This window comes from Ambystoma mexicanum, chromosome 7p, assembly GCF_040938575.1.
Source record: "Ambystoma mexicanum isolate Mex_15411 chromosome 7p, UKY_AmexF1_1, whole genome shotgun sequence".
In the NCBI taxonomy this organism is placed as follows: Eukaryota; Metazoa; Chordata; class Amphibia; order Caudata; family Ambystomatidae; genus Ambystoma; species Ambystoma mexicanum.
The window spans coordinates 811,134,205-811,159,409 of NC_090939.1; positions in this window are offsets into that span (position 1 = coordinate 811,134,205).

Here is a 25,205-nt window from a genome sequence, read left to right on the forward strand (position 1 = left end):
CAGTAAAAGAATGCAAGATTTGTGCATCAACATTCATCCACATGAGCACCCATCACCACATTTTTATGCAGTATGTTTACAACTCCATTATAAGTGCCTGTGTGCACGGTATCTGCCACTGAGCGTCCATTACTTTCTTAAAAAGGTTACTGTTTTTTTCTCCCATCCACTACCATCAAGTGGCACTTCAATTGTATATGCTTGCAACGTTTCAATTTACCCATATCACCCATTGGAATATTGAAACAGGAACTCTCTTCTTTCCTTTCGACTATACTACAAATGTTTTTCCCCCACTAACCCATGTCCCACATAAATCATAAAATGATGGCACCAAAACCAGCACTGAATGTCTGTTACCAACCTAAAGCAAGGTCTGAAAAGATCACTGTCTCCACAGCTGTGGTTCTCTGTAGGCTGGACTATTGCAACAGCCTCGTTCTAAATCTGCCTGCTTCTACTCTCCGCCCTCTGCAACTCAACCAGAAGAGGACTGTGCGCCTTGTCCTCGGCCTCAAGAGCAGGGATCGTATCTCTGCGGGACTGAAATGTGTGCACTGGCTCCTAGTAGCTGCAAGGAATAAGGTCAAAACCCTCTGAATTATGCACAAGGCCTTCTGGGCCAATACCTGCAACTCTCATGTCCTAAATTTCTCCATGCTCGAGCTCTTCCCTCATCCGCCTCCAACTCCCTCAGGTCACTTGCTTCTGCAAGCAACCAGTTGGTGGTACATCTCTTTCTTCGGATGGGGCCCCCCTCTGCATCAGCCTCCCTGCCTCCCTGAAACTTGAGTACCTCAAAACTTTTCTCTTTCCCTCTGCTTTTTCTCCTCCTCTACCCTGATGACTTCCTGGCCGAAACTGATTCTGCAATGGTTACCTGGCCACACTCTGATCTTGGCCCCAGGCCACCTCCCCCACCACTCGCACCCCTGCACTGGCTTTCTGGCAAACCCCGCACTTGGGGACTGTTTCTGCATCCCTAACAGTTCCACTTCCACCTGCACTTATCCTTTCCCTTGCCACCATCGGGCCATATTTTTACTTATTGTCATTTATTTCTTCTTCCCATGTACTGCACTTTCTCCTCCCCCTCCCCATGCACTTGGGTGATCTGAGTGACACCTACCCTAGTAGGTTTGTTGTCTCTATCTCCCCTCGGTTCCTTCTCCCTTGCCTCATTGCACCTTCCAAAATGTGTGTATATGCGCACTGTAAATGGCATGCCATACAATATCACATCATATCATATCATACACACATTGCATTCATGACAACAGGATGCTTGCCACTTACCTTGTACACTGCACAGAATTTATTTCCGTAGCACCCCACTTACTACACACTTATTAAAAATGATCGCACAAAAGCAACACGAAGTGTATGTTAGCCACTTCAAACAAGTACATACAGTGCATGCATGCAAACAGGATGCCTGCCCTTACCTTGCACACTTCCACCATAGCCTTATGCATGTCTCAGTACAAAGAGACCTTCTACCTTTGTTTTTCCGTACACACCACAACCAGAAACCTTATTGAGCAATGCCTTTGCTTCCACAGTCCCATTTCCATGGCTACCATCCTAAAAAGGGCCGGATGTGGCACGTGTAATCCTGAAGCTACAGCGGAATCTGTGGAGTTATCGTGGTAGGAAGGGGGGAAGAGGTGTGAAACAGGTTAGGGGATTGGGTCTTTAGTGGTCCCTCGGAAAATATGTTTTTTTTGTTTTGTTTATTTATTTATTTTTGTGCTTACAAAGAACCTTTTTGTGGTTTTGCTCTTTATCTCAGTTTCTCTTTTGTTTGGCTCCTTACATTGTTACAGGATTGTCTTCACCACTTTTTGCACAGTGTAAAACCAAACAGCATTGCCAATGTTGGTCAAAGAAATTCCATTTGCATGGAACCAGTACAAATTTCACTCATTAATGATGTCATAGTCGGTGGAGAACATCCCAGCAGTGGACATACATTGACACATGCTTCTGTTAATGAAACACCTTCGGACCTCTGGCTGGTGACAAATTACACTGGCATGATCTCATGCTCCTCTTGGTGGTATGCTTGAGAAAACCACCTTTGCAGTGGGAAAAATCTGCATCACTTCTTCCATCAACTTCTTTAGGCGACGGAGCAAACGCCCACATGACATGTACCTCAAATGTACAGCTTCACAATGCAGCATGACAGCATCAACAGTACCGACAGAGGCCACACATCTGCAAAGGTCAATCATACCTCTGAAATTGCCCTCATAGACAGTACCCAAGAAAGCCTCCACTCCTTCCAACGCAAAATTAGCAGCCATGCCTCTTTGCGCGGCATAACTGTACAGATCTCACACAAAGGTATCACGCACTATTAGCACTCTGCATCTCTCCATCTCTGCCTGCCACCTGCACTACACAGAGTAATGGGGAAAATAGTACCGGCCCTGCCTGTGAGCCACAACCTCGACACCTGATTAGCAGATTCCCACATTTCCTTTTCCGTGGCCACCATGCTTAAAAGGGCAGGATGTGGCCCATGCGCTTTCCCAGCTACAGCGAGGACCATGATCCAGTAAAACAGTGACAGTCCTTCTTCCCTTTCCACTCTAGCCATGCATCAAGGCGCTAGGCCCTCACCACAGAGATCACACCATAGTACACCCTACGTTTAAATGCTCATGTCATGTGCAATGCACTCCCCATCTACAAAAAGGCTGCCAACTTTCACCCTGGCCACATATTTGCATGCATGGCTGCATAACGTTGCGTTGGGTGTGCTGAACAGTATGTAGGTGGCTGTGTACTATGTCCATATTTTACATGTGTAATGCTGAGCAATTCCTTTCATGACGCAATATCTTAAAGCACTTCCTAAAGCAAGGGTCTTATAAGTGCCTAACCATAGCAAACGCAAATGGTCCCATATGGCTCCCTAATGTGCCACAGGTGCAATGATCCACAGCATATGCTAATGTAAGCATAGCAGCTCACTTCTGCTGTTCTACCAAGTCTACAATGTCCTTCACAACCAATATGTAAAAGTCACCCACTTCAAATACATGCAGAGGGACAACTGCATGCCTGCATTATGTTGTGGTGCCTGTGGTGAAGGCCTAGGCTCTTGGGTGCATGGCCTACAGCCTACGGCCTTTGGCCATGCACCCAACTGTCTAGGCCTTGCCCACACCCACCATAATGTGACAGAGCCATGCAGGCAAACATGTAGCCATGTGCCAGAGTTCACAAAGGCAACATAGGCACTGGCTGTCATGATCTCTGCTTCCAAAAGATCAAGACTTGCCCGACTCCCTTGGAAGCAGACCCATGACCCCGGTTCCGAGTGCCAGCCAGTCCCAATTGGGACCTTTTGGACCCTGTCCTGGCGCCAGTGGCACCAGGCTCATAAAGATGCCCAGTCCCAGCGCTGGAAGCGCCGGGCTCATAATGCTTGGGTGGACTTACCTGCAGCAGACCATGCTGCTTACTTACCTGCCAGTTGAACCCCTGATCCTCTTCTGTTTGGGACTACTTTTCCTGTTGGGTGGGGCAGGAGCCACTCCCTAGGTTCAGAACACTGGAACTCTTCTGAAAAGCAGGAACTCTTTTCTTACCTAGGCGTGGCTGTGGAAGGAGACACCTAAGCACTACAGGAGGCTATTTAAACCACACCCGATGGATGAATCTTGCTTTGCGTTATTCTGCATTCTCTGCAGCAGAACGCTCATCGTGTCTTCTGCTTCTGATCCTGGGCCTAAGGGAACAAAGGCTTACCATCCTGCAATCCAGTCTTCAGCAGCACCTGTAAAGACAAAGAAAGAACAGGTTAGCACTACGGTCTTCAGTGGCAGCGCATCTCTTACCTGGTCCATCGGCTGTCACCAACGCCTCGCGCTGCATTCCGGCATCTGAAAGACGAAGGCTTACCTACTCTTCGCATGCTCCGGAGGTCTTCGCACTGCATTCCGGCATCTGAAAGACAAAAGCTTACCAGCTCTTCGCACGCTCCGGAGGCCTTCGGCGCTGCATCCCGCATCTGAAAGACAAAAGAAGGTGCGTTTAAAGACATTGGGCAACTTTATTACTCACGTGCCATTACTCCTTCCCACGCCGAATCCAGTGGGTATTCCAGCACCCTTCAGCTTCTCTAAAGCTCCGAACTTGTACCTGCAAGATAAAAGGGACAGTTAGTGCGCATCGTGAAGCAGGCTACAAGCGCTTACTTACGTGCTTGCAGGCGCTTCTATTCCTCACGCGGGTTCGATCCTCAACTCTCATCAGCCCACCATCCGCCATTGCCGGAACCCTGCAAAACAAGAGATATCATTACAAAAGACTTTTAAGACATTTGAAGTGCCCAGAACTTACCATTCGTGCAGTTAACGACGGACAGCAGTCCTCTGAGGTCAAGAGGCCTGCACCCTTATCCAGTGAAGAAACTGGTTACAGCACCCTGCCCCGAGGCAGATGGAGAGCTCGGCGTTCACTTACCTAAGGTGAGGGCGTTAACCTTTGGGGTTCTACAGGAGAAGAGAAAGGGAAGAGGAGAGAGGCACCCAATAACCCCAGTTCATTAATCCCATATTTTCTATCTGCAGACATCTTACTCTTCGAGTCAGACATACAGTGCACAGAGGTCCAGCCAAAGAGCCAACCGTGTGTTACACATCACCTTTGAAGATACGGCATTCACCCAGTCAAGACCGGCGCCTCTGCGGGAATCAGGTGAGCGTTACACTGGCACTTGTACCCAACTGCTGCACCATAATACAGGGATGCAAGCAGACATGTTCCAGTTACCATAATCCACAAACATACCACAGTGTTTCGCACCCCTACCCTTTCCATTCAAAAAGAATGCTATTATTGGCAACCAAACAACAAAATCTTGACAACAGTGGTCCTGCTTCCAACACTCTAGTAAGCGCATAGAACCAATATTGCATAGTGCCCTACAACACTTACTAATCTGCGCAATGCAGACTACCCAAGCACATATAATCACCAGTTCAACCGTACCCCCTTCTATATGAACACTATTCCGACACTGCACCCAGTGTACACACTGCAGGGCTGCTCACTGCATCATCTCCTTCCATGCAGTGACAACTATAAGAAGTAACTGCATACAAGCAATAGTGCAGAGTGCAGTACAACACGTACTAATCTGCGCAACACAGACTACCCAAGCACATATTGCATCCACTTCAACCGAACCCTCTTCTACATGGACAGTATTCCAAAACTGCACCCACTGGACACACTGCAGTGCTGCTCATTGCAGCATCTCCAGCCATGCACCGACATTTGTAAGATGTTCTAACAATCACCACACCCATGGAACCAACAATATATGCAATGCAGCCAAGCCACACACACAAAGCAACAATGTCAAACCTACTTGCAACCAGTGGACATACTTCTCAGTGGGAGGGCTCCAGCCATGCATCCAACGCAACATAGGAAGTGTCTTTTAAAGGGAAACCCGTGGCAAATGGAAATGATCACATGTGACTCCCTAATGTGCAATACGTGCAGTGACCTACACCGTTTGCTAATGAAAGCATAGCAGTTCACGTCAGATGTTCTGCCAAGTGTACATGGTCCTCCACAACCATTGTGTAATGGTCCCCCCCATCGAAGACATGCAAAGTTACAACTGGATAGTTCCTTATGTTGAGGTGACTGTGGTGAATGCCTAGGCTCTTGGTTGCATGGCCTACGCCCTATGGCCTTTGGCCATGCACCCAACAGTCCAAGGCTTGCCCACACCCACCACAACATAACAGAGCCATGCACGCGAACAAGTAGCCATGTACCAGAATTCACAAAGGCAACATAAGCACCGGCACTTCAACCTGAACCACCGCACCATAACACAGAGATGAATGCAAACATATTCCAGTTACCAAAAACCACAAACATACCACAGTGTCTGGCGCCGCTACCCACTTCCATGCACAAAGCATTGTATTACTGCCAACCAAACGACAAAATGGTCACAACATTGGGCCTGCTCCCACCACTCTAGTAAGTACATATAACCAATACAGCATAGTGCAGTACAACACTTGCTATGCATCCACTTCAACCGTACCCTCTTCTATACGGACAGTATTCCAACACTGCACCCACTGGACACGCTGCAGTACTGCTCGCTGCAGCATCTCCAGCCATGCACCAACAACTGTAAGATGCTCTAACAATCACCACACCCATGAAACCAACAATGTATGCAATGCAGCCAAACCACACACACAAAGCAACAATGTCAAACCTACATGAAACCAGTGGACATGCCTTTTCAACCACTGGTTATATTTTTGCATGCAAGGGCTTGTCGGTGCAAGGGCTCCAGCCATGCATCCAACACAACATAGAAAGGATCTTATAAAGGACAAACTGTGCCAAACGGAAATGGTCACATGTGACTCCCTAATGTGCAACACGTGTAAAGGCCGACACCATATGCTAATGAACACGTAGCAGCTCACTTCTGCTGTTCTACCAAGTGTACAAGGTCCTCCACAACCATGTGTAATTGTTCCCACCCTCAAAGACATGCAGAGTTAGAACTGGATGGCTGCATTATGTTGAGGTGGCTGTGGTGAACGCCTAGGCTCTTGGGTGCATGGCCTACGGCCTACAGCCTTTGGCCATGCACCCAGCAGTCTAAGGCTTGCCCACACCCACACCCACCACAACATAACAGACCCATGCAGGTGAACATGTAGCCATGTACCAGAAATCACAAAGGCAACATAGGCACCAACTCTCCAACCTGAACCGCCGCACCATAACACAGCATTGGCTGCATACATTTTCCAGTTACCATAATCCACAAACATACCACAGTGTTTGGCGCTGCTACCCACTTCCATGCACAAAGCATTGTATTACTGCCAACCAAACCACAAAATGGTCACAACATTGGTCCTGCTCCCAACACTCTAGTAAGTGTATATAACCAATACAGCATAGTGCAGTACAACACTTACTATGCATGCACTTCAACTGTACCCTCTTCGATACGGACAGTATTCCAACACTGCACCCACTGGACATGCTGCAGTACTGCTCACTGCAGCATCTCCAGCAATGCAACAACAACTGTAAGATGTTCTAACAATCACCACACCCATCGGACCAACAATGTACACAATACAGCCAAACCACACACAGAAAAGCAACAATGTCAAACCTACTTGCAACCAGTGGACATAGTTGTTGGTGCAAGGGTTCCAGCCATGCATCCAACGCAACATAGAAAGGGTCTTATAAAGAGCAAACCGTAGCAAACGTAAATGGTCACATGTGACTCCCTAATGTGCAAAACGTGCAATGGCCTATTTCATATGCTAATAAATGCATAGCAGCTCACTTCAGCTGTCGTATGAAGTGTACAAGGTCCTCCACAACCATTGTGTAACGGTCCCCACCGTCAAAGACATGCAGAGCTACAACTGGATGGCTGTACTATGTTGAAGTGGCTGTGGTGAACGCCTAGGCTCTTTGGTGCATAGCCTACGGCCTGCGGCCTTTAGCCATGCACCCATCAGTCTAAGGCTTGCCCACACCCACCACAACATAACAGAGCCATGCAGGCGAACAGGTAGCCATGTACCAGAATTCACAAAGGCAACATAGGCACCGGCATTTCAACCTGATCCGCTGCACCATAACACATCGATGGATGCAAACATATTCCAGTTACGATAATCATACCACAGTGTTTGACACCGCTACCCACTTGCATGCACAAAGCATTGTAATACTGCCAACCAAACCTCAAAATGGTCACACCATTGGTCCTGCTCCCAACACTCTAGTAAGTGCATATAACCAATACAACATAGTACAATACAACAGTTACTAATCTGCCCAATGCAGACTACCCAAGCACATATAAGAACCAGTTCAACCGTACCCTCTTCTATATGGACACTATTCCAACACTGCACCCAGTGGACACACTGGTGGACTGCTCACTGCAGCATCTCCACCCATACACCGACAACTGCAGGATGTTCTAACAATCACCACACTCATGGAACCAACAATGTATGCAAAGCAGCCAAACTACACACACAAAGCAACAATGGCAGACCTACTTGCAACCAGTGGACATGCCTTTTCAACCACTGGTTATATTTTTGCATGCAAGGGCTTCAGCCATGCATCGAAGGGGCAACCGACTTACCACACACAACACACCATACTACACGCTATCTTTAAATGTTAATGTCATGTGGAGTGCACTCCCCTTCTGCAAATCATCCTGCCACCACTCATCACAGAAAGAGATCACCGCTGGAGCTATCATGCCATAATGAAGGCTGCCTGCAATCACCACACAAGGTTTACCTGTTGAGGTAACCGTAAATTGGCGTACTATGCACAGATACCGCTGGCACACCACTGTCTTCTTCTAATGAGATATATCAGATGAACCACTTCTCACTCCCCCACCCTTTCCATCCCTTCTTTCCACCACCAGATGCCATCACGTATGTTTTCCAGACCCTTTCGCAGCCACATTGACCACAGACACAACATGCCATGTTATCGAAAACGTAGGACGTACACCATATCGCCACACACTGCAGTGCAATCAAACTTTTAACCGTGCAGCGAAGAGGGAAATGGGATGCCAGAGTGGAGCCAGATATGACTAATTTTACTGGGCACAAGAGCCCCAGCCATGCCCACATTGGCTTAGGAGCTTGGCACACACACCACTTCACTATCCTCCGATACACCATGGCAGCATTTCCCAACAACTTTGACGCAGAGCACGCTTCCCTCCAGCCAACCACCGGCCGCATCCAAAGTTCGCCAACATCACAGCATACTGCAAGCCAATGGGGCTTATGTCTGCGGAGCGAACAGGAAAATGGGTCAGCGGAGCGGAGCCAGATATCACTAATTTTTTTAGACTTACTTTTCAGTTCTTTGCAACAAAAGTACTGGTCGGATTTCCACCAAACCAAGCCACTGCTCCTGTTGCAATTTTGGTGACAATCCATGCAGCCGTTCCGGCTGTAGCCATGCGCAAAGTTTTTGCCCATTCAGTGTATGGAGAAAAAAAAATGTTGGGACTCCCCTTTAACTCCCCCCCCACCCCCTGCACGAAACCTCATCAAACTTGCCGAAAAAATTCAGAGCAGGCCATATACTTTTTTTTACAAAAATTTGGTGAGGATTCCTCCAGGGGAGCGAAGTTATAATCCGCAGAAAAAGTGGTCTATGGGTTTAGCAACTTAACCATAACTACAAGGCCGCTACTGCAGGGCATGTCATATATATATGCACTCACACCTATACATAAATACATACCTCATTCGCATGCAAGCACACACATATATATAATGAGGTATGTATTTATGTATAGGTGGGAGTGCACATGTGTGAATGAGGATTCAGTGTTTATGAATGTTCTGAGTACGCGTGTTGAGAATGCAGTGTGAATGGTTGTGGTGTTTGGTGCATGTAAGTGAATGCAAGAGAAGGTGCATGGGTGAGGGCATGGCTTGGTATGAATGTGATTATTTGTGTGTGTGAAGCGCTGGGGGATCCAGGGGCCAGGCTCGACATTTCTTTACTGGGCATCTATAATAGAAAGACTCAAATGCACACATAAATGTGATTATAAATGCGTGCAAGTTGCTGGGGAGTCCAGGGGGCCGACATGGCATTTTTTATTGGGCATCTATGATATCTGATAAGTAAATAATTTCCATGGCTGCAACTGCTCCCCTAGTGCCTCGTCCTCACACAAAATCACATAATTATGTGAGTATGAGTGGGTGCAAGTCGCTGGGGGCTCAGGGGACAGGCATGGCATTTTGAACTTGGCATCTACCGTAAAGCAAGTATGATAAGTGTTATTATGTGTCTAGGCTGGCCTACTTTGGTGCACCCAATTTAGGCTTTTTTTCTTATTGTAATATGGCATATTTAATGGGACAGCCAACAGGGGTATGTTCTTACGTGGGGTACTGACATAAAGTGGCAGAGCCAGCGTGGACATGTTTTTCTTATAGTATCATTACTGGCATTATGTGCAAAGCAAACACGAGTCTGTTCTTATATGGGAATACTGGCATATATTGGTGAAGCTAGCATGGAAATAAATGGGCACAGCCAGCATGAACATGTGTTTTATACTAGCATGTACAGTTGGGAAAGACCTCATCGAAGTGCACTGGAAAATGCTCCTGTGCACTGTTAGTGATTGGATCAATTGGACTATCCTTCTATACCGATTAAACATTTCTTGCTTGTTATATACTTTTTACAGAAAATGTGCTGTATAATGCAATATTTTAACTCATTCAAAAAAAGTTCTCAGGTGGAGATCCCCCCAGCAGCCACCTTGATGGGTTCCGTCTTCATGGCTAAGGACAGTCGCTCTCATATATTTGTGGCAACATGTATGCACCTACAATTAAAAAATTCACCAGTCGCCAATTGTGGCTTGTACTTTGGGTGCCACGTGCCAGGCACTGCCCTCTTGTTTCTATGCCAAGTGAAAGATTTAAGCTTTGATTAAAAAAACATACTTACAACTTTGACCTAGTGCAGTTCATGGTGTGCCCCTGCACCAGCATGATCAGCAAGGGCATTTTGCTTGAGTGGTGGTCCAGGTCAGCCCGGTATGTGGTGCAGCCCCTGATTTGCCGAGGAGCTTGGGGGGAGGGAGTCTAAACATGGCTCACAGGGAGGCCCCAAATATTGTGCTAATCCACTATATGCATTCATAATGAAAGAAGCAAAATGACAAGCCCCAGGATGCAAAGTGAAAAAGCAGGACTGGATGGGCTACACTGTTGAATAGGATAATGTGACAACTCTGCAAATGTTGGGGAAAAAATAAAAAATATAGATACCATGCCAAATGAAATGGGGTGAATGTTGAACTAACTGTGGAGAGGTGGCACCCCGCATGGCAGTCTTTTGAGGTGGTGGCAGTTATGGCATCTGGTTACGTATGTGGAATGTGGTGTTTTCTTTTTTTCTGGTAGAGTGTCTGTTAGGAAGATGAATAGCTGCCAAAGTTCTGCCAGGCATATGTGATACATTGAACCAGTGATGCCCATTCTGCCATCAACCCTTTCATGTTGGGAGTTGTAATTTTGTCTTCCCATTATAAGCACGTGCCTACAACTGCCACCATGGAAAGTATTTTTTGGGCAAAGAAGCCAGTACTGGAAAAAGGTGCCTCGCATGGCATGATGAAACTAATCAGCTATGAGATAAGAATCAAACTTCCCAAAGTGTGGGCAGAAACCATACATGGGAAGAAAGCAATTACAAAAATGGATGTAGTTATTTAGTGGCCTACTCCGTGCTCTCCATCCAAGGTAAAATGAATGTTTGGTTTGGCCCAGCTGACTTTGATATTCAAAGTCAATAATTGAGCTTGGTTATTGAGCCACATTGTTTTTTTTGTTTAAGCTGAGTGTTAAAGCCTCTGTTTCGTGGCATAAGTAGAGGTGCAAGCATAATGTGCTTGCCTGCATTTACAAAAATGAGAGAGTTGGTGGGAGGCAGAGATTGAGCCTTGCTGTGGCTGCAGATGAATTTATTAATTGGAAGGGTGTGAATGTCTGTGTCTAATATGGGTGAGTGACTGCAGAAGAGAGGGAACCCAAATCAAACAAGAGAGGTTCGGGGTGGTTCTCCACCTGGGAAAACCTTCAAAATAAGGGGTTCAAAGGGTGCATTTTACAGCACTTGCTGTGAAAACATCGATAAAAAGCCACAGAGTTTGCAATCAATTTTGTATGATAGCTGTGAGAAACCAGAAGCTGTGTCACCTGCTACTACCCGGGGATCTGTCATCCAGGTGGCCAGGACACAGCCATTGCTTTTGGATCCAGTTCCTGGCAGTGGACCAATGAGGAAGGATCAACTGGATGGGGGGGTCTTCGGGCAGTGGGAGTGGGACCCCGGATGGTGAGACGCAGTATCCCCTTTTCCTGTAATACCTTTTCCCTATCCTACCAGAAAAGATACTTAGGAACTCAACCCCCACCCCCTTTCCCCATATGAACACTTTCTCACGGACAGCTCACTTTGAGAGAAAACAGACTAACACCCGATCCGTGTACCTAACATATACCAACACAAGGCTCAGGCAGAGTCAGGCAATTACTAATAATTACACACACCTGACTTCCCCACACGGATAAAAGGCGGAACATAAAATCACGCTCTGAGCAAGGCAGAACACACAAGGAAGCAGCAGTTCTGAGATGGCAGTTTAATATGAGGAGAAAGACGTCAAGACCAAAGAGGGTTGCAAGGAGGGAAGTGCCCTTGACCTTTTTAGAGAAGTACCGCTACTTTCAAGAGCCCTTGAGAAAAAGAAACATAAGACCAGGCAGTGGAGTAACTTTGCTGAAAATGTTAGGGGGGACATGGCAACTGAAGGAAAGGGGTGGGGTGAAGGGAGGGCGGATGGTGGCTCTGAGGGATCGTTTCAGGCAAATTGTTAAAATAAATGTGGTCAAATGGTAGATTTGACCGAATTCGGTCACCACCATTAGGGTTACCAGACATTTGGTCGAAAAAAATTGGTCGACCAGACAAATGGTCGAACCAATTTGGTCGAAAACCAAATGGTCGAATTTTTTTTTTTTATTTTCATCCCTTTTTTTATTTTTTTGGGGGGGTCCCCCCCAACCCCTTTTTTTCTCTAAAAACCCCTTTTTTTAAAAAACGAAAACCCGAAAAATAAATATATAAATAAAAAAAAAATTCGACCATTTGGTTTTCGACCAAATTGCGTCGACCAAATGTCATTCGACCAGTTTTCAGTCTACCAAATGACTGGACACCCACCATTAGTTCGAAGCCGAAGATACTGAACATGAAGAGCAGTGGTTGCAGGGGTGGCCCCCTCAGCCCACATTCAGTATTTTTGGCTTTGGCGGTTGCGGGGATTTCCCTCGCTTCCTCAGCATTTTTACCAGGGGACCCAACAAAAAAAATATGAGGGACGCTGCAGAGTCAGATCTGACCCGCGTTAAAGGGATGTATCTGATGCTGCAGGTTACAGGAGAGGCAGCGGATGGAGAAAAGGTAAGTGGGAGTTTATGGGTGTACTGGTGGTTTGAGGGGACATGGGTTTGTTTTTCTGTACCGAGGTAAAAACGTAGTCACAGCAAAAATGACTACGGTTAATTCCGCCGTGATTTTGTTCGTCGATCAAGCAACCTAAATCAATGAGGGATAACACTAAACTACTATACTACAAGAGTCCATTGCTGATGCTCGGTTATAACTTTCATAAGACTGGTGTCGTATCTTTAACATTCAATTGGGCCCCCACACATCTTCAGCTGGCCTGCCATGCACCCAGTGACACAACATAACATTCACAAACTTAATTCCACTAGAACATACAAACAACACATTATTTATCATTCATTCAGACACAAAGGTCAACACACATCTGCTTGCTCACACTCTCACTCACACACAAATGCACCCAGCACCTCCACTGACATACACTGTGTGCACACAACATTTAGAGGTACATTTACAATAACACATGGAAACAGTGGTGCAACGTCCATTGAGCAGACCAGACTTCATCACCCCCTGATGCCTGACATTTTGGGCTATGTTGACTTGAGGTAGCTGAACTATAAAGCCAGGCCGAAAGGACCAGATTCAGTGGAATGTCACCAATTTGCCTGATTTTTCCTTTCATTCAAAGTCAGAAACCATTGGTTAATGCAGTGCAGTGGGTGACCAACTATAATTGGTATGGATTTTTAAATGCCATATCTTCAAACTTAGGGTCTGCACAGCACCTTATGTGTCTATGTGCTGATAGATTTTTTCTTCAAGATTCTGACTGATTCAAATGAACATATGTTTTCCTGTGTACAAATGGCTCCAAGCAGTGGAGTACTGAGCGGGAGAGTTTCAAGGGGGTGGTCAAGCTGCCCCCCGTAGCTCTTTTAAGAGCCAGACCAGGACATTTGTCATTGGGACACCTCTCCCATTCGGCACCTCAAAGAGGGTGCCCAGTAGCAAAAGTGTCCCGCTGGCAGGCCAACGTGTGCTGAGCAATTCCTGCTCAGCATGCTCATTGTCCTGGCAGCAGTACACCTTACCCGTTCCAAATGGTGAAGGTGTCCAGCTGCCAGGACAATGTCCTAAGGAGTATTACAATGTGAGCAATTAGGCACTGACAGGAGGGAGGGGGTGCTGCTAGCAGGGACTTTTGTCCCTTTAGAAATGGGAATGGGAGGGAGTGATCAGTGAGAAGGGTGCATAATGTTGCATGCTTTATGAAATAATGACCGTGGCTTTAAAACCCAAGGAGGATTTGTTAGGCTCCCATTAATCTGCATGATGCTATTGGGACTATGCATGCAGAATGGGGAGAATAAAACTAAAGCCATACTCCCATTTCTCAACATATTTCTACTACAATGTATATAAAGTATGGTTAGTTTACTATGTTTACTATGAAAGTTCATTATATAAGGTGGTTTGCTTTCAATGCATTGCTATAAATAATTATATGCTATATGTATTATATAAATAATAAGCACGTGAAATGTAAAGCAAAACCTTAATAAAAGTCTATATCAAATAAGCCTGGAAAGATGTGCACGGTCTATTAAATTGACCACATCCCAGTTTCACCATTTTACCAAGTGTGTGATCCTGAGCAAATTATTTAATCACATTGTGCCTTATCTGCAGCTCTGTAAAGTGACTCTGAATAACTTAAAAGCTTATGTTAATGTATTATGCTATTAAAATGGAAAAGCCTAATGACTATAGAGTTGTTCCACATATAACAATAGTGCAATTTAGGTATTTTGCACCACAAAGTTATTTGTCACTTGGCTTATTTATGGCAACTTATTCTAAAGTCACTTCCATGGTGCCTCCAAGTATGAAAGACTGATGATGCGCCTTGCAATGTCCTTTTCTGTGAAGTCACTTTTGTTGGTGCAATCCATATGCTAACTAGGAAGTTTGCATGTATTTTGCCTCAGGGGGCTTGGACAGAGCTCCTCGACAAACATGCACAAACACAATAAAAAAAACTTTTTTTAAAAAAAGTTACCTCTGATCTGCTTTCAAATGCCGCCCGGGAACGTCTCATGTCACACTGACCTAACCTCTTCACACTAACGTGCCAGACGGAAACCAGAAAGCCGAATTAGCTTCCTAGTTCCTGTCTGTGTGTCGCACAAACACAAAGCCGGAAAGCGATGCTCTGTGCCGCTGGCCCCCAGAAGTGCTGCTGCTAGCACAGGCACTACAGCACTCATTTCAGCACCCTGGCTGCTGACTGATTCAGGCAGCCAGTGTGAGGGACTGAGCCAAGAAGGGTATCCCAGCACTGAATGTGTTGCAGCGTGGCTGCCAGGCATCTCTGCATTATGTAATGAGACAGCGCAAGCCTTGCTGAGCTTGCGCTGTCCATTTACATAATTGATGATTGTGGCTCACCTGCCCTCCGTCCAAAAGATGGGGGGGACAAAAAGGCATGCCACAGAATTTGGGGGGGAAATAAAACCCCTGTCCCTCCCTATAATTAAACCCATGAGACCAGGAATTAAAGCTGAAGAAAGGTGCAGTGTGTGTTGAAGGTACCCAGGGCCCTCCTGCATCGATAGCCAAGGCGGGGAGGGGTGATTTCCGCTGTGGTACTGTCCTTGGCTCCTACAACAAAGCAATGCCAGTAAAGTCATCACAGCCGGTGAGGAATTAGGTCATATTATCCCCATTAATAATGTCGCCATACATATCGTCGCCGGGAAACTGCATAGGCAACATTTTCTATGAGGATAATTTATGGGGAAAATGAGAGCAGGGGTTGCAGGGGTGTCCCCCGCTCCCTATAAATAAATATGGGGTTCCAGGGGTGTCCCCCACAGGTTCCTTATGGTAATATCGCCGCAAAGAAATGGTGCCATTCTTGTATGGTGACATTTTTGCAGGTATATTAACACATGGAACTGTCGATGAGTCGGCGAGACTGACAGCAGATCGGTCTGTGTGAGAACCAAGGTTGTGAGCTGCAACATTGTATGAAGAAATCTGCAAAGAACAGAGTGTGAGGCATATGTGATGAGAAACATGAATACAATTGAATATCCAAGGAGTGACTGAACTTTTGAAACCAAGATATATACCATATTTAGAGTGGTCCAGCACCACTGAAAGTGTAAAATTGTGAACTGTGAAATCGATGTGGTCCTGCAACGGGTCAAGCTAAATCCCATGCACATTCAAAAGTCTTTGATAGCTAATACGAACTGCAATTGGTTTGAGACTGGCTGAGGGAGACTAATTGTGTAAAAGGGATCTGAGCCTGGACTGAGGGGATCCAGGGTAAACCATGAGTCACCCGAGAAAAGATATTCTATAAACATTGCAGAATAGGATCTGAGCCCGGAAGAGGGGGTTCCAAACTAAAGATTGCCATATAAAAGTATCTGAGCCCCGCTGAGGTGAATCAAGGGTGAAGAGTGTCTCACCTGATTTGAGTATTTGTAAAGGAACTTTTTTGTTTGTTTTGCTACATCAGGCCCTCTGAGTCAAGAGACTTTGATAACTTAAGAGACTTGGGAACAGAAGGCTGTGGTGTTGGTACTAGAATTGTGTCCTCAGTCCAAAGAAGCACGAAAATGTGCTATGCTCGAGTGAACCGCCTTGTCCGGTGCTGAAAACATGGGGGAGGGATGCCAACGGCCTGAACATCCTGACTTATCATTTTGTGAACACTTCTTTATTTTTCATGAACATTATTCCACATTATTTGTAATTAGTGGTAAGGATTGGCAATAGATTTTTTTAGTATGGGCTGTTTTTTATTTTGACAAGACTCCAAAAGGACTGCATTATTATTATTTGATGGTCATAGCTTGCTCCCATCGGTAGTTTTAGGATTAGCTAGGCGTTCATCACACCTTTGTCAAAATTCAATAAACACCCTTGAACTGTGATCACTTGTGTCTGTCTTTCTTACCTTGATACCCTGCCTTCCGTACGTAGCACATGAAAAATAAAACAATAGATGCAAGTTACTAACAGTGCACAGGACCATTTTCCAATTCATTTTCATTATGCCTTCACCCACAACATATGCCAGTATATAAAACACGTTCTTGTTGGTTGTGCCCATACATGTCCATGCATTTGGCACTGATATATGCTATTATTACCATATGACAACTCACAGACAACAAAAAGCCATGCCACAGAAAGATAGTATATCCAAAGATGAGGTGGCTAGACTGGCCTACATTGAATGTAGGTCAGTCCATCCATGTAATGAGACTTGTCTTCGCTTTACACTTGAGGGTACGCAAACATGAATAAGTGTTAATATCACCTGGCTAGACTGGCCTACATTGGGTGTAGTTCAGTGACAACATATGTCATGTTTGCTTTACTCTTGATGCACAGCTACTGTGCATCAAAGGTAAAGCAAAGACAAGTGTTATTATGTGGCTAGAGTGACCTACATTAAGGGGCTGATTCATGGAATTTGTGCACCGAAAAACGGGGATTTGTGCGCCATTATGCCCGCAAATCCCTGTTTAACAAATGGGGATTTGCGGGCAGAATGGCGCTCAAATCCCCGTTTTTCGGCACACAAATTCCATGAATCAGCCCCTAAATGTAGAACAGACTAGCTACATAACACTTGCCACGTTTGCTTTAAACTTGATGCACAGTAACTGTCTGTGCATCAAGTGTAAAGCAAAGACAAGTGTTATTACGTAGATAAACTGCATTCAATGCAGGCCAGTCTAGTCAAATCATGTTTTCTTTTCCCTTGATGCGCACAAACTGTGCATCATTGGTAAAGCAAAGATAAGCATTATTACATGGCTAGACTGGCCTGCATTGAATGTAGGACAATCTATCCATGTAATAACACTTCACTTACAATTTTGCTTTACCCTTGATGCACAGCACTGTGTACATCAAGGGTAATGCAAAAAAGAATGCCATTCCCAAAGAAGCACACAGCCCTAAATGTAGAGTACCTGCTAAGATGGGCATGTACATTTAGGGGTGGGGGTTGACACACAAACTCTTTCAAGAGATCATTCACACACACCAAACACCAACATACATATATGCATGCATACAACTCATAAATGCATGCATACAAGCACATTGAATTAAAAAAATGCACTTACCATGCCTGCATGCACCCACACACGCACCTGCAGAGCCATGGGGAGGATCGAATGGCCCTACCCTCCTCCCAGGACCCAAACAGCCTTCCCAGTTTCCGTAAACAAGAACATGCTGACTGACAGGAGAGCCCTCTCCTGCCAGGGAGTATGTCTACGCTGCTGCCATGATCGTGAGAGCCGGCGGGGTCTGTCTTCCGATGCTCCACTGGCTCCTATTATTTGCCTCTATGCTTGTTATTCAGAGCCTTCTGGCTCTGCAACAAACAAAAAACACAGGCAGGGCAACGTCTAGCGCATCCCCTTTGCAAATAAGCACATGGAGGACTGTATTGCCTGTCACCGAGGTCATGTGTTGGCCTACTGCTCAGGTGGGGTTGGCACCCCGCCACCCATAGTGGCAGTCCGCCGCTGGTTCCTTGTCACTCTGAATAGGGGCTGCTCTAATTGACTGACACATCTTAAAAATTAGCTCTTTTATGGAGAGTGGGTCAGAGTAGATTTGTAGGCTGGCAGGCTTGGGGTTGGGGTTTATTTCGCTAAGCAAATATATTTAACTTTTGTTTCGTTTACCATTCATAGTTGTAGACTGACCTGGTGATGGGGCAGTGTTTAGTTCAGTGATAACAGATTTCTAGTTTTTCTTCTTATAAAAGTGGCCAGTTTTGACTGCTGAACGGGATTACACTTGCGCCAATTTCTGATTTAGAAATAGAAGACTCTGAAAAACCTTTAACATTGCATTGCCATGTAGGTGGCGCTAGCAACACCAAATGCACTCAAATTAAAAACCTCTCTTTGACTTAAAGGGCCAGACTCTAGGCTCAATTCAGAGGTCTGTGTAAAAATAGAAAAGTGTTGTTCCAAGGAGGAACAAAACTTGTTCACTAAAAGCACCATATTCTATCAAAGAAAGAATGTGTTGTACTGACATAATATCCTCAGCTGTTTGCATGACCTAAATTGTGGCCTGACAATGTAGCCATCATGAATGCAGGGCAGCCACTACAAGGGTGTTCTACTTGCAGAGCATTACTTCTGCATTTAATCAAAAAGGAGTTAAAATGCTGCACCTGAGAGGCGGCAGCGTTAACATAGAATGCACACATTTTCTTTTTTAATCAATGGATTTTCCAGAAGGGAACACGGAACAACTTTTTACGGATTTGCTGAAAGCTCAAGGACACTTTCGTAAATCAGAAAAGTTGCAGACTTTTTAGAAATCCTCTCAGTGACAACGGTGCGCACGCTGGCCCCACAACAATGTTGAATGTGAATGTTGGCTTGCCACACTACTTTTCTCACATGCTGTGAATCACGTCCTCTGAGGCCAGGAGAAAAGTGGTGTAGAAACACAACATTTCCCCACCAATTTCATGGACCAACATTCTGAGCTGGGTGGAAGCAATGGTGGACGGTTCTGTGCATTCTACACATAAAAACTCAAGTTAAACAAGCAGTGCAGTGGTTCCAGGTGAAACAGTGGTATGGCACCACTTTCAGTTCATGAACTCAATATTGGGCCTCATTGCGAGTTTGGAGGTAGCCATGCCGTTTTTACCAGCATGGCTACCCCCAAACTCGGGTCTGGATCCCGCAAAATGGGAATAACCAGGCCATTCCGACCTTTGCAGGCCCGGTCATTCCCATTCGCAGGAACCTGACCCGGTATGACCCCATTCCCATTTGAGCCGCTATAGGGCTCAATGGGAATGGGGAGGATGGTAACAACGGTCCCGTTTGTAACGGGACCGTTGCTGCCATCCTGTTCTGCTAGCAGGTGCCGCTCTGCACGTCTGGTCTGACCAGGCGTGAAGAGCGGCCCTGCTAGCAGAACTTGTCATGTGGTGGTATAGTGATAACGGCGCCGGCAGCACTACTGGTGCCATTATCACCCTACCGCCAGGGTCGTAATGAGGCCCAATGTTTCGTATTTACACCGAACTCACTGGTAAACAAAAATAAACACGTTTCTTGCATCCTGCACCTCGTGTGTTGTATTTGCCAGCTGCTCTGTTCCCCTTCCCGGAACGTTTATGAAAAGTTGCAGGAGCCTTTCACAAAGTGGAATGTACTAGCTGGCAATTGCCATGAATCGTTATACTTTACAATGAGCGACACACATTCACTGCATCTTCAACAGACACCATGGTTGCCAAAGTTCTCCACTTCTCCATGTCACCCTTTGGGTACAGCACCTCGCAGGGTTCCATCATTTAATGTCAGGTTTTGGGGATTGCAAATGAGGTGCAGTTCAAGGAGAATCTTCAGCGTCGTCATGGGCACAATGGCCGTTGCTGTGTCGTAAATCACAGAAGCTACGTTTTATTTAAGAGTGGCAGATATTATGTTTCCAAATCAGATTCGGATTTAATTAGAATCGAGTGCAATTAACAAGTTTCATCATGGAACAACACTTATTTTGCAATTTGCAGAGGCCTGTTAGCAGAGCCCTATCAGTTGGACATTTGAACAACCCATAATTCTCGCTGTCATTTGCTGACTGAACTCTTGCAAACAGTAGGGCACTTTGAAATCAATGTACAGATTCATTATTTAACATCCTTCTAAAGTTTGAAAGAACAGCAAGCTGTTTTACATAAACATGTGTTTCTTGGATGGCAAGGAGGAGATATTGAAACAAGTCGCATATATACAGTGAGGATCGTCGGGTAGTTTAGCGTCTACAAGACACTATTGTCATTGTCAAGTAGTTTATGAAGAGATTTGTGAACACCCTCGATTGAAGACTGTCTCATAGATAAACCAATTCCGTGTTCCTTCAGGAAATTTTCATCAACCAAAGTGAAGATGAGGTCACATTACACGTTTCCATTAAATTCATATGCTTCAAAAGACTGACCTGAAATAATATATGGTCTCTTAGAAATTGATCTTTTCAATAGTTACCTTAAATCAAAATTAATATCCGTTTTCTGCTTTTGTCCCTCTGCAATTGCTATCCAATGATGCTTTCTTGATTAAGGGCCCGTTTCATGGATTTTTTAGCACAGTGCAAAGTGACTTTGTGCTCATGCAAAGTGACTTTGCACTGCCAATGAACACCCTGATTCACAGAACAGTGCAAAGTGTATTTTTGCAGTTCAAAGAGACTTTGTACACACTTTGCACTGTAGAAATACACATATAAACAAATTGCGCCAGAAAAAGGCACTATGCGTTGTGCAAAAATAAATCCTCTGATTTACAGATCAGCCTCTGCACAGGTTTCCAGCTCTGTGCGCCATGTCCGCATGCCTTGCGCAAGACATGTGGGACTGGCCAGTGCAAAGACCAAGAGGGAGCAGAATATGCAAATGTACTCATTAAACCAGAGAAATGAGGGATAACGTGGGGGAGGGAGGCACCGTGACAATGTACAGTCACGCCACATGAAGTGCAAACAAACCCATATTTACAGATTCACATCTGCATCTGAGCCAACAAAAAACACAAAAATCCTACCACCACCCGTGACCAGGCGCAAGGTGATACTGCACCATGCAGTTGCACATTTAGAACTTGCCATGCAATCGTATTGAAAACTCGCCACAATGCCCGTCCCTGCATTGCTCCCACGCCTACTACTTCATGGAAGGAGGAGGAGGAGGGCCAGACTCTACCATACACGCACAACGATATTCAGTATGCCCGATGAGGATTGATATGGCACATATCGCTTCCCCCCCATGTCATCCTTGAATTGGTCAGGGAGTGGCATAATGACCTGGTGTCACAAACCATGTGCTCAGAGCCAATACCACCCTTGGAGAAAGTCCTAACTTCCCTTCACTTCCTGGGGACCGGCACATTCCAACGGACCACAGCCGTTGTCAGGGGTATTTCACAGCCTAGACAATCACGCTGCCTCAAACAGGAACTAAGCTGCATCATTGCACGTTTGCACAGCCACATAGACTTGCCATGCAAGGTGCAGGCAAGGCAAAGAGTGGCAGAAGAATTATTTGCAATTGCCCAGAACACCACAAGCCACTGAACACATATATCGGAACAGAGAAAATGGCATTCGCTGAACATGCAGGCCATCTGTGATGCAAAGGGTCACATCATGCATATGAACGCAAACTACCCTGGATGCACCCACGACAGCTACATACTACGTCATTCCCCCATCCACCAGTCCCTGGCATCGGGGGGATTTGGCAGCAAGTGGCTCATTGGTGAGTATCAGCCATCACACTCAAGAAAACACACAGAAGGGGGGGTCACATCCAAAACAAATCACCATACCATCACATCCAATAACAAAAACTGGTTATTGTCATTCACAGGGGACAGCGCATGGCCGCTATTATCATTCCTGATGACGCCTATCCAAAATCCCACCACACCAGGGGATGCCCGCTACAATGCAGCACACATTGCGACCAGAGGCATAATTGAGCGCACATTTGGAGTGCTGAAATCACGGTTCCGCTGCCTTGAACATGGAGTACTGTTGTATGCACCAGCTGTGTCATGTAATATCATATTGCCATGTTGCATCTTGCATAATATAACCAAACGTAATGGCATACCAGTAGAGGTGCATGAGGGGTTGCAGACGCAGCCACAGACAGTACACATAACATTAGCTGGGTATGGTTGAGGGGACAGCACATAGGCAATCAGCTTGTCCAGACATACTTCACATGAAGAACATCCAGTGTGGAAGTCACACCATAGCCACATTCCTGATTTCCTTTGATGATGAAACATGACAAGTCCAGTTGGGCCATAGACAACTACCTGAGAATGCCATACCATGGTGGGCAGGTAATGTGTGCCTCATAATCGCAAAAGGACACTTAAATGCTCCTTCCACAACCTGACTAAAAAACCTGAAAAAATGGGCAATATCACTAGTATTACACATTGCATACCCAAAGTCACTCACACAAGCATACAAATTCAGATAACATTACTCGTCGAAGATGCATGAACCCTCAATAGCATTGTAAATGACTGATTGTCACCTCGATAATGAGCATGTACCACTTAAATGCCACTAAAAGCGGACCCCCTCCCTGGCGGAGGGGCCACAGGCTTGTGTGGGCTGGCAGTTTCAAGGGCAGTAGAAGAACTTGGCTGCAGGCAGCATCCGCCCAAGGCTGGCTTTGGGCAGCGTTAATGCTGCACAAGCACAACAATGCATGTACAGTGGCTGACTTGGTGGGTGTGGGCCAGCTCCCCATCACACTGGGTGTGATGGTGCCTCATCAGCAGGGTCACGTGACTACAGGTGCCTCCACCGCACGAGTGGACTCGGCCCATGGGGCGGTGTGGGTGGGGGGGGCAATACCCTAGCATGGCAGTGGGCTGCAGGACCAGAGAGCATTCCTAAAGTGGGTGTACAGCATGGAATTCCAAAGTGATTTAGCACACAGGCTGCCCTTTGCCCTGCACCCATCCATAAAAAAACAGCAAGACTCACACATCATGACCATGCAAACATGTGAAAAGTAGAAAGAATGCTGTTGCATGTCACAGAATAAATCCCCTCATGTGGAAGGTGAGACTCAGGTGTGCAGGATGCACATGCATGATGGACTGGCTACTTGACAGCAATGATGACAGGACATGGCATGCAAGGAACACAGGACATGCCACCTAATAACCCAGAAACAAACGAGGATGTCAGTGTATGGGCCTGCACCAGAAACATGTGCACACAGAAGCACCTCAAGTGGTCAGACTACAACCAGCATGCAGCACATTCCTAAATAACGTCCACAATAATTGAAATTGTACCATTCTCATGTCTGCTGCCTGTGACAATCACCCATATAACACCAGAATTACACCTTCATGCATAACCCTACTTGTGCCACATCAGGACAGTACTGGAATGCAGAGGACAACAAACATGCAAATGCCTGGCATGTACTACCTTACCTTGTGTCACTGCCATTGTGCTGTGCATCCCCACCACCTCCAACTAACACTGTTTGTTTGTTTGTTTGTTTGTTTGTTTGTTTGTTTGTTTGTTTGGTTTATTATTTGTAATGCGCGCCAGACCCGAGGGTATCAGGGTGCAGAAGAAACAGGCAAGTGCACAGCTTAGGTTATGTTACATATATATATACAGATATATACAGTAAATATATACACAAAGTCTTAAGGTATTATGTACAAGCAGATTAAGGCAACAGGCAAGTTTGCAGCTTAGGTTACGTTGCAAGTGTGTACAGATATATACAGTAAATATATACACACAGAATCTTAGGTATTATATACAAGCAGATTAAGGTAGACAGGCAGCAGGCGTTGCAAGACGCAGAATTATAAATCATGCAGAAGGGTAAGCAGGATGGCATGCGCCTTGCTCAGTTATCGGTCATTTTCTTTAATCCAGTTGGCGAGTCTGAAGTGCAAGCATGTTTGATTTGCTCTCAGACAGTGTGGTAGGGAGTTCCAGAGTTGAGCAGCTTTGACTGGGAAGCTGTAGCCTCCCACTTTGGAGAGTTTAAACCTTGGAACCAGTAAGCAGTTAGAATTGGCCGTTCCTGTTCGCCGAGTAGACGATTTCCTGTTGAATCTTTCTGAAAGGTAGCGTGGGGTGGCGTTGTTAAGGCATTTATGTGTTAAGGAGGCCGTTTTTAGCAGGATTTTATCATTGGTTGTGAGCCAGTTATTCTGTCTTCTTATCTGAGATATGTGTTCTTTTTTTGTTATGCCCAGCACTGCTCTAAGGGCGTTGTTCTGGAGGATCTGAATTTTGTTGATGATATACTTATTTGACCCCAGGTATAGTGAGTTGCAGTAGTCCCATTTGGAGAGAATTAGAGCTCTAGCCAAGCTGATGCAACTGCTTATGGAGAGGAAAGGCTTGGCGGCTCTAATAAGCTTACAGGTGTAAGCGGTGGCTGAGGCCATAGAGTTTACCTGTTTGGTAAAGGCGAGGGTGGCGTCTAAATAAAAACCTAGTGTTTTTACCACTTTGGCAACTTTGATGATATTGCCATCGATGATAAAGGCGGAATATTTGGGTCCAAGTTTATTGAGATTTGGGGTGGTGCTGAGGGTGAT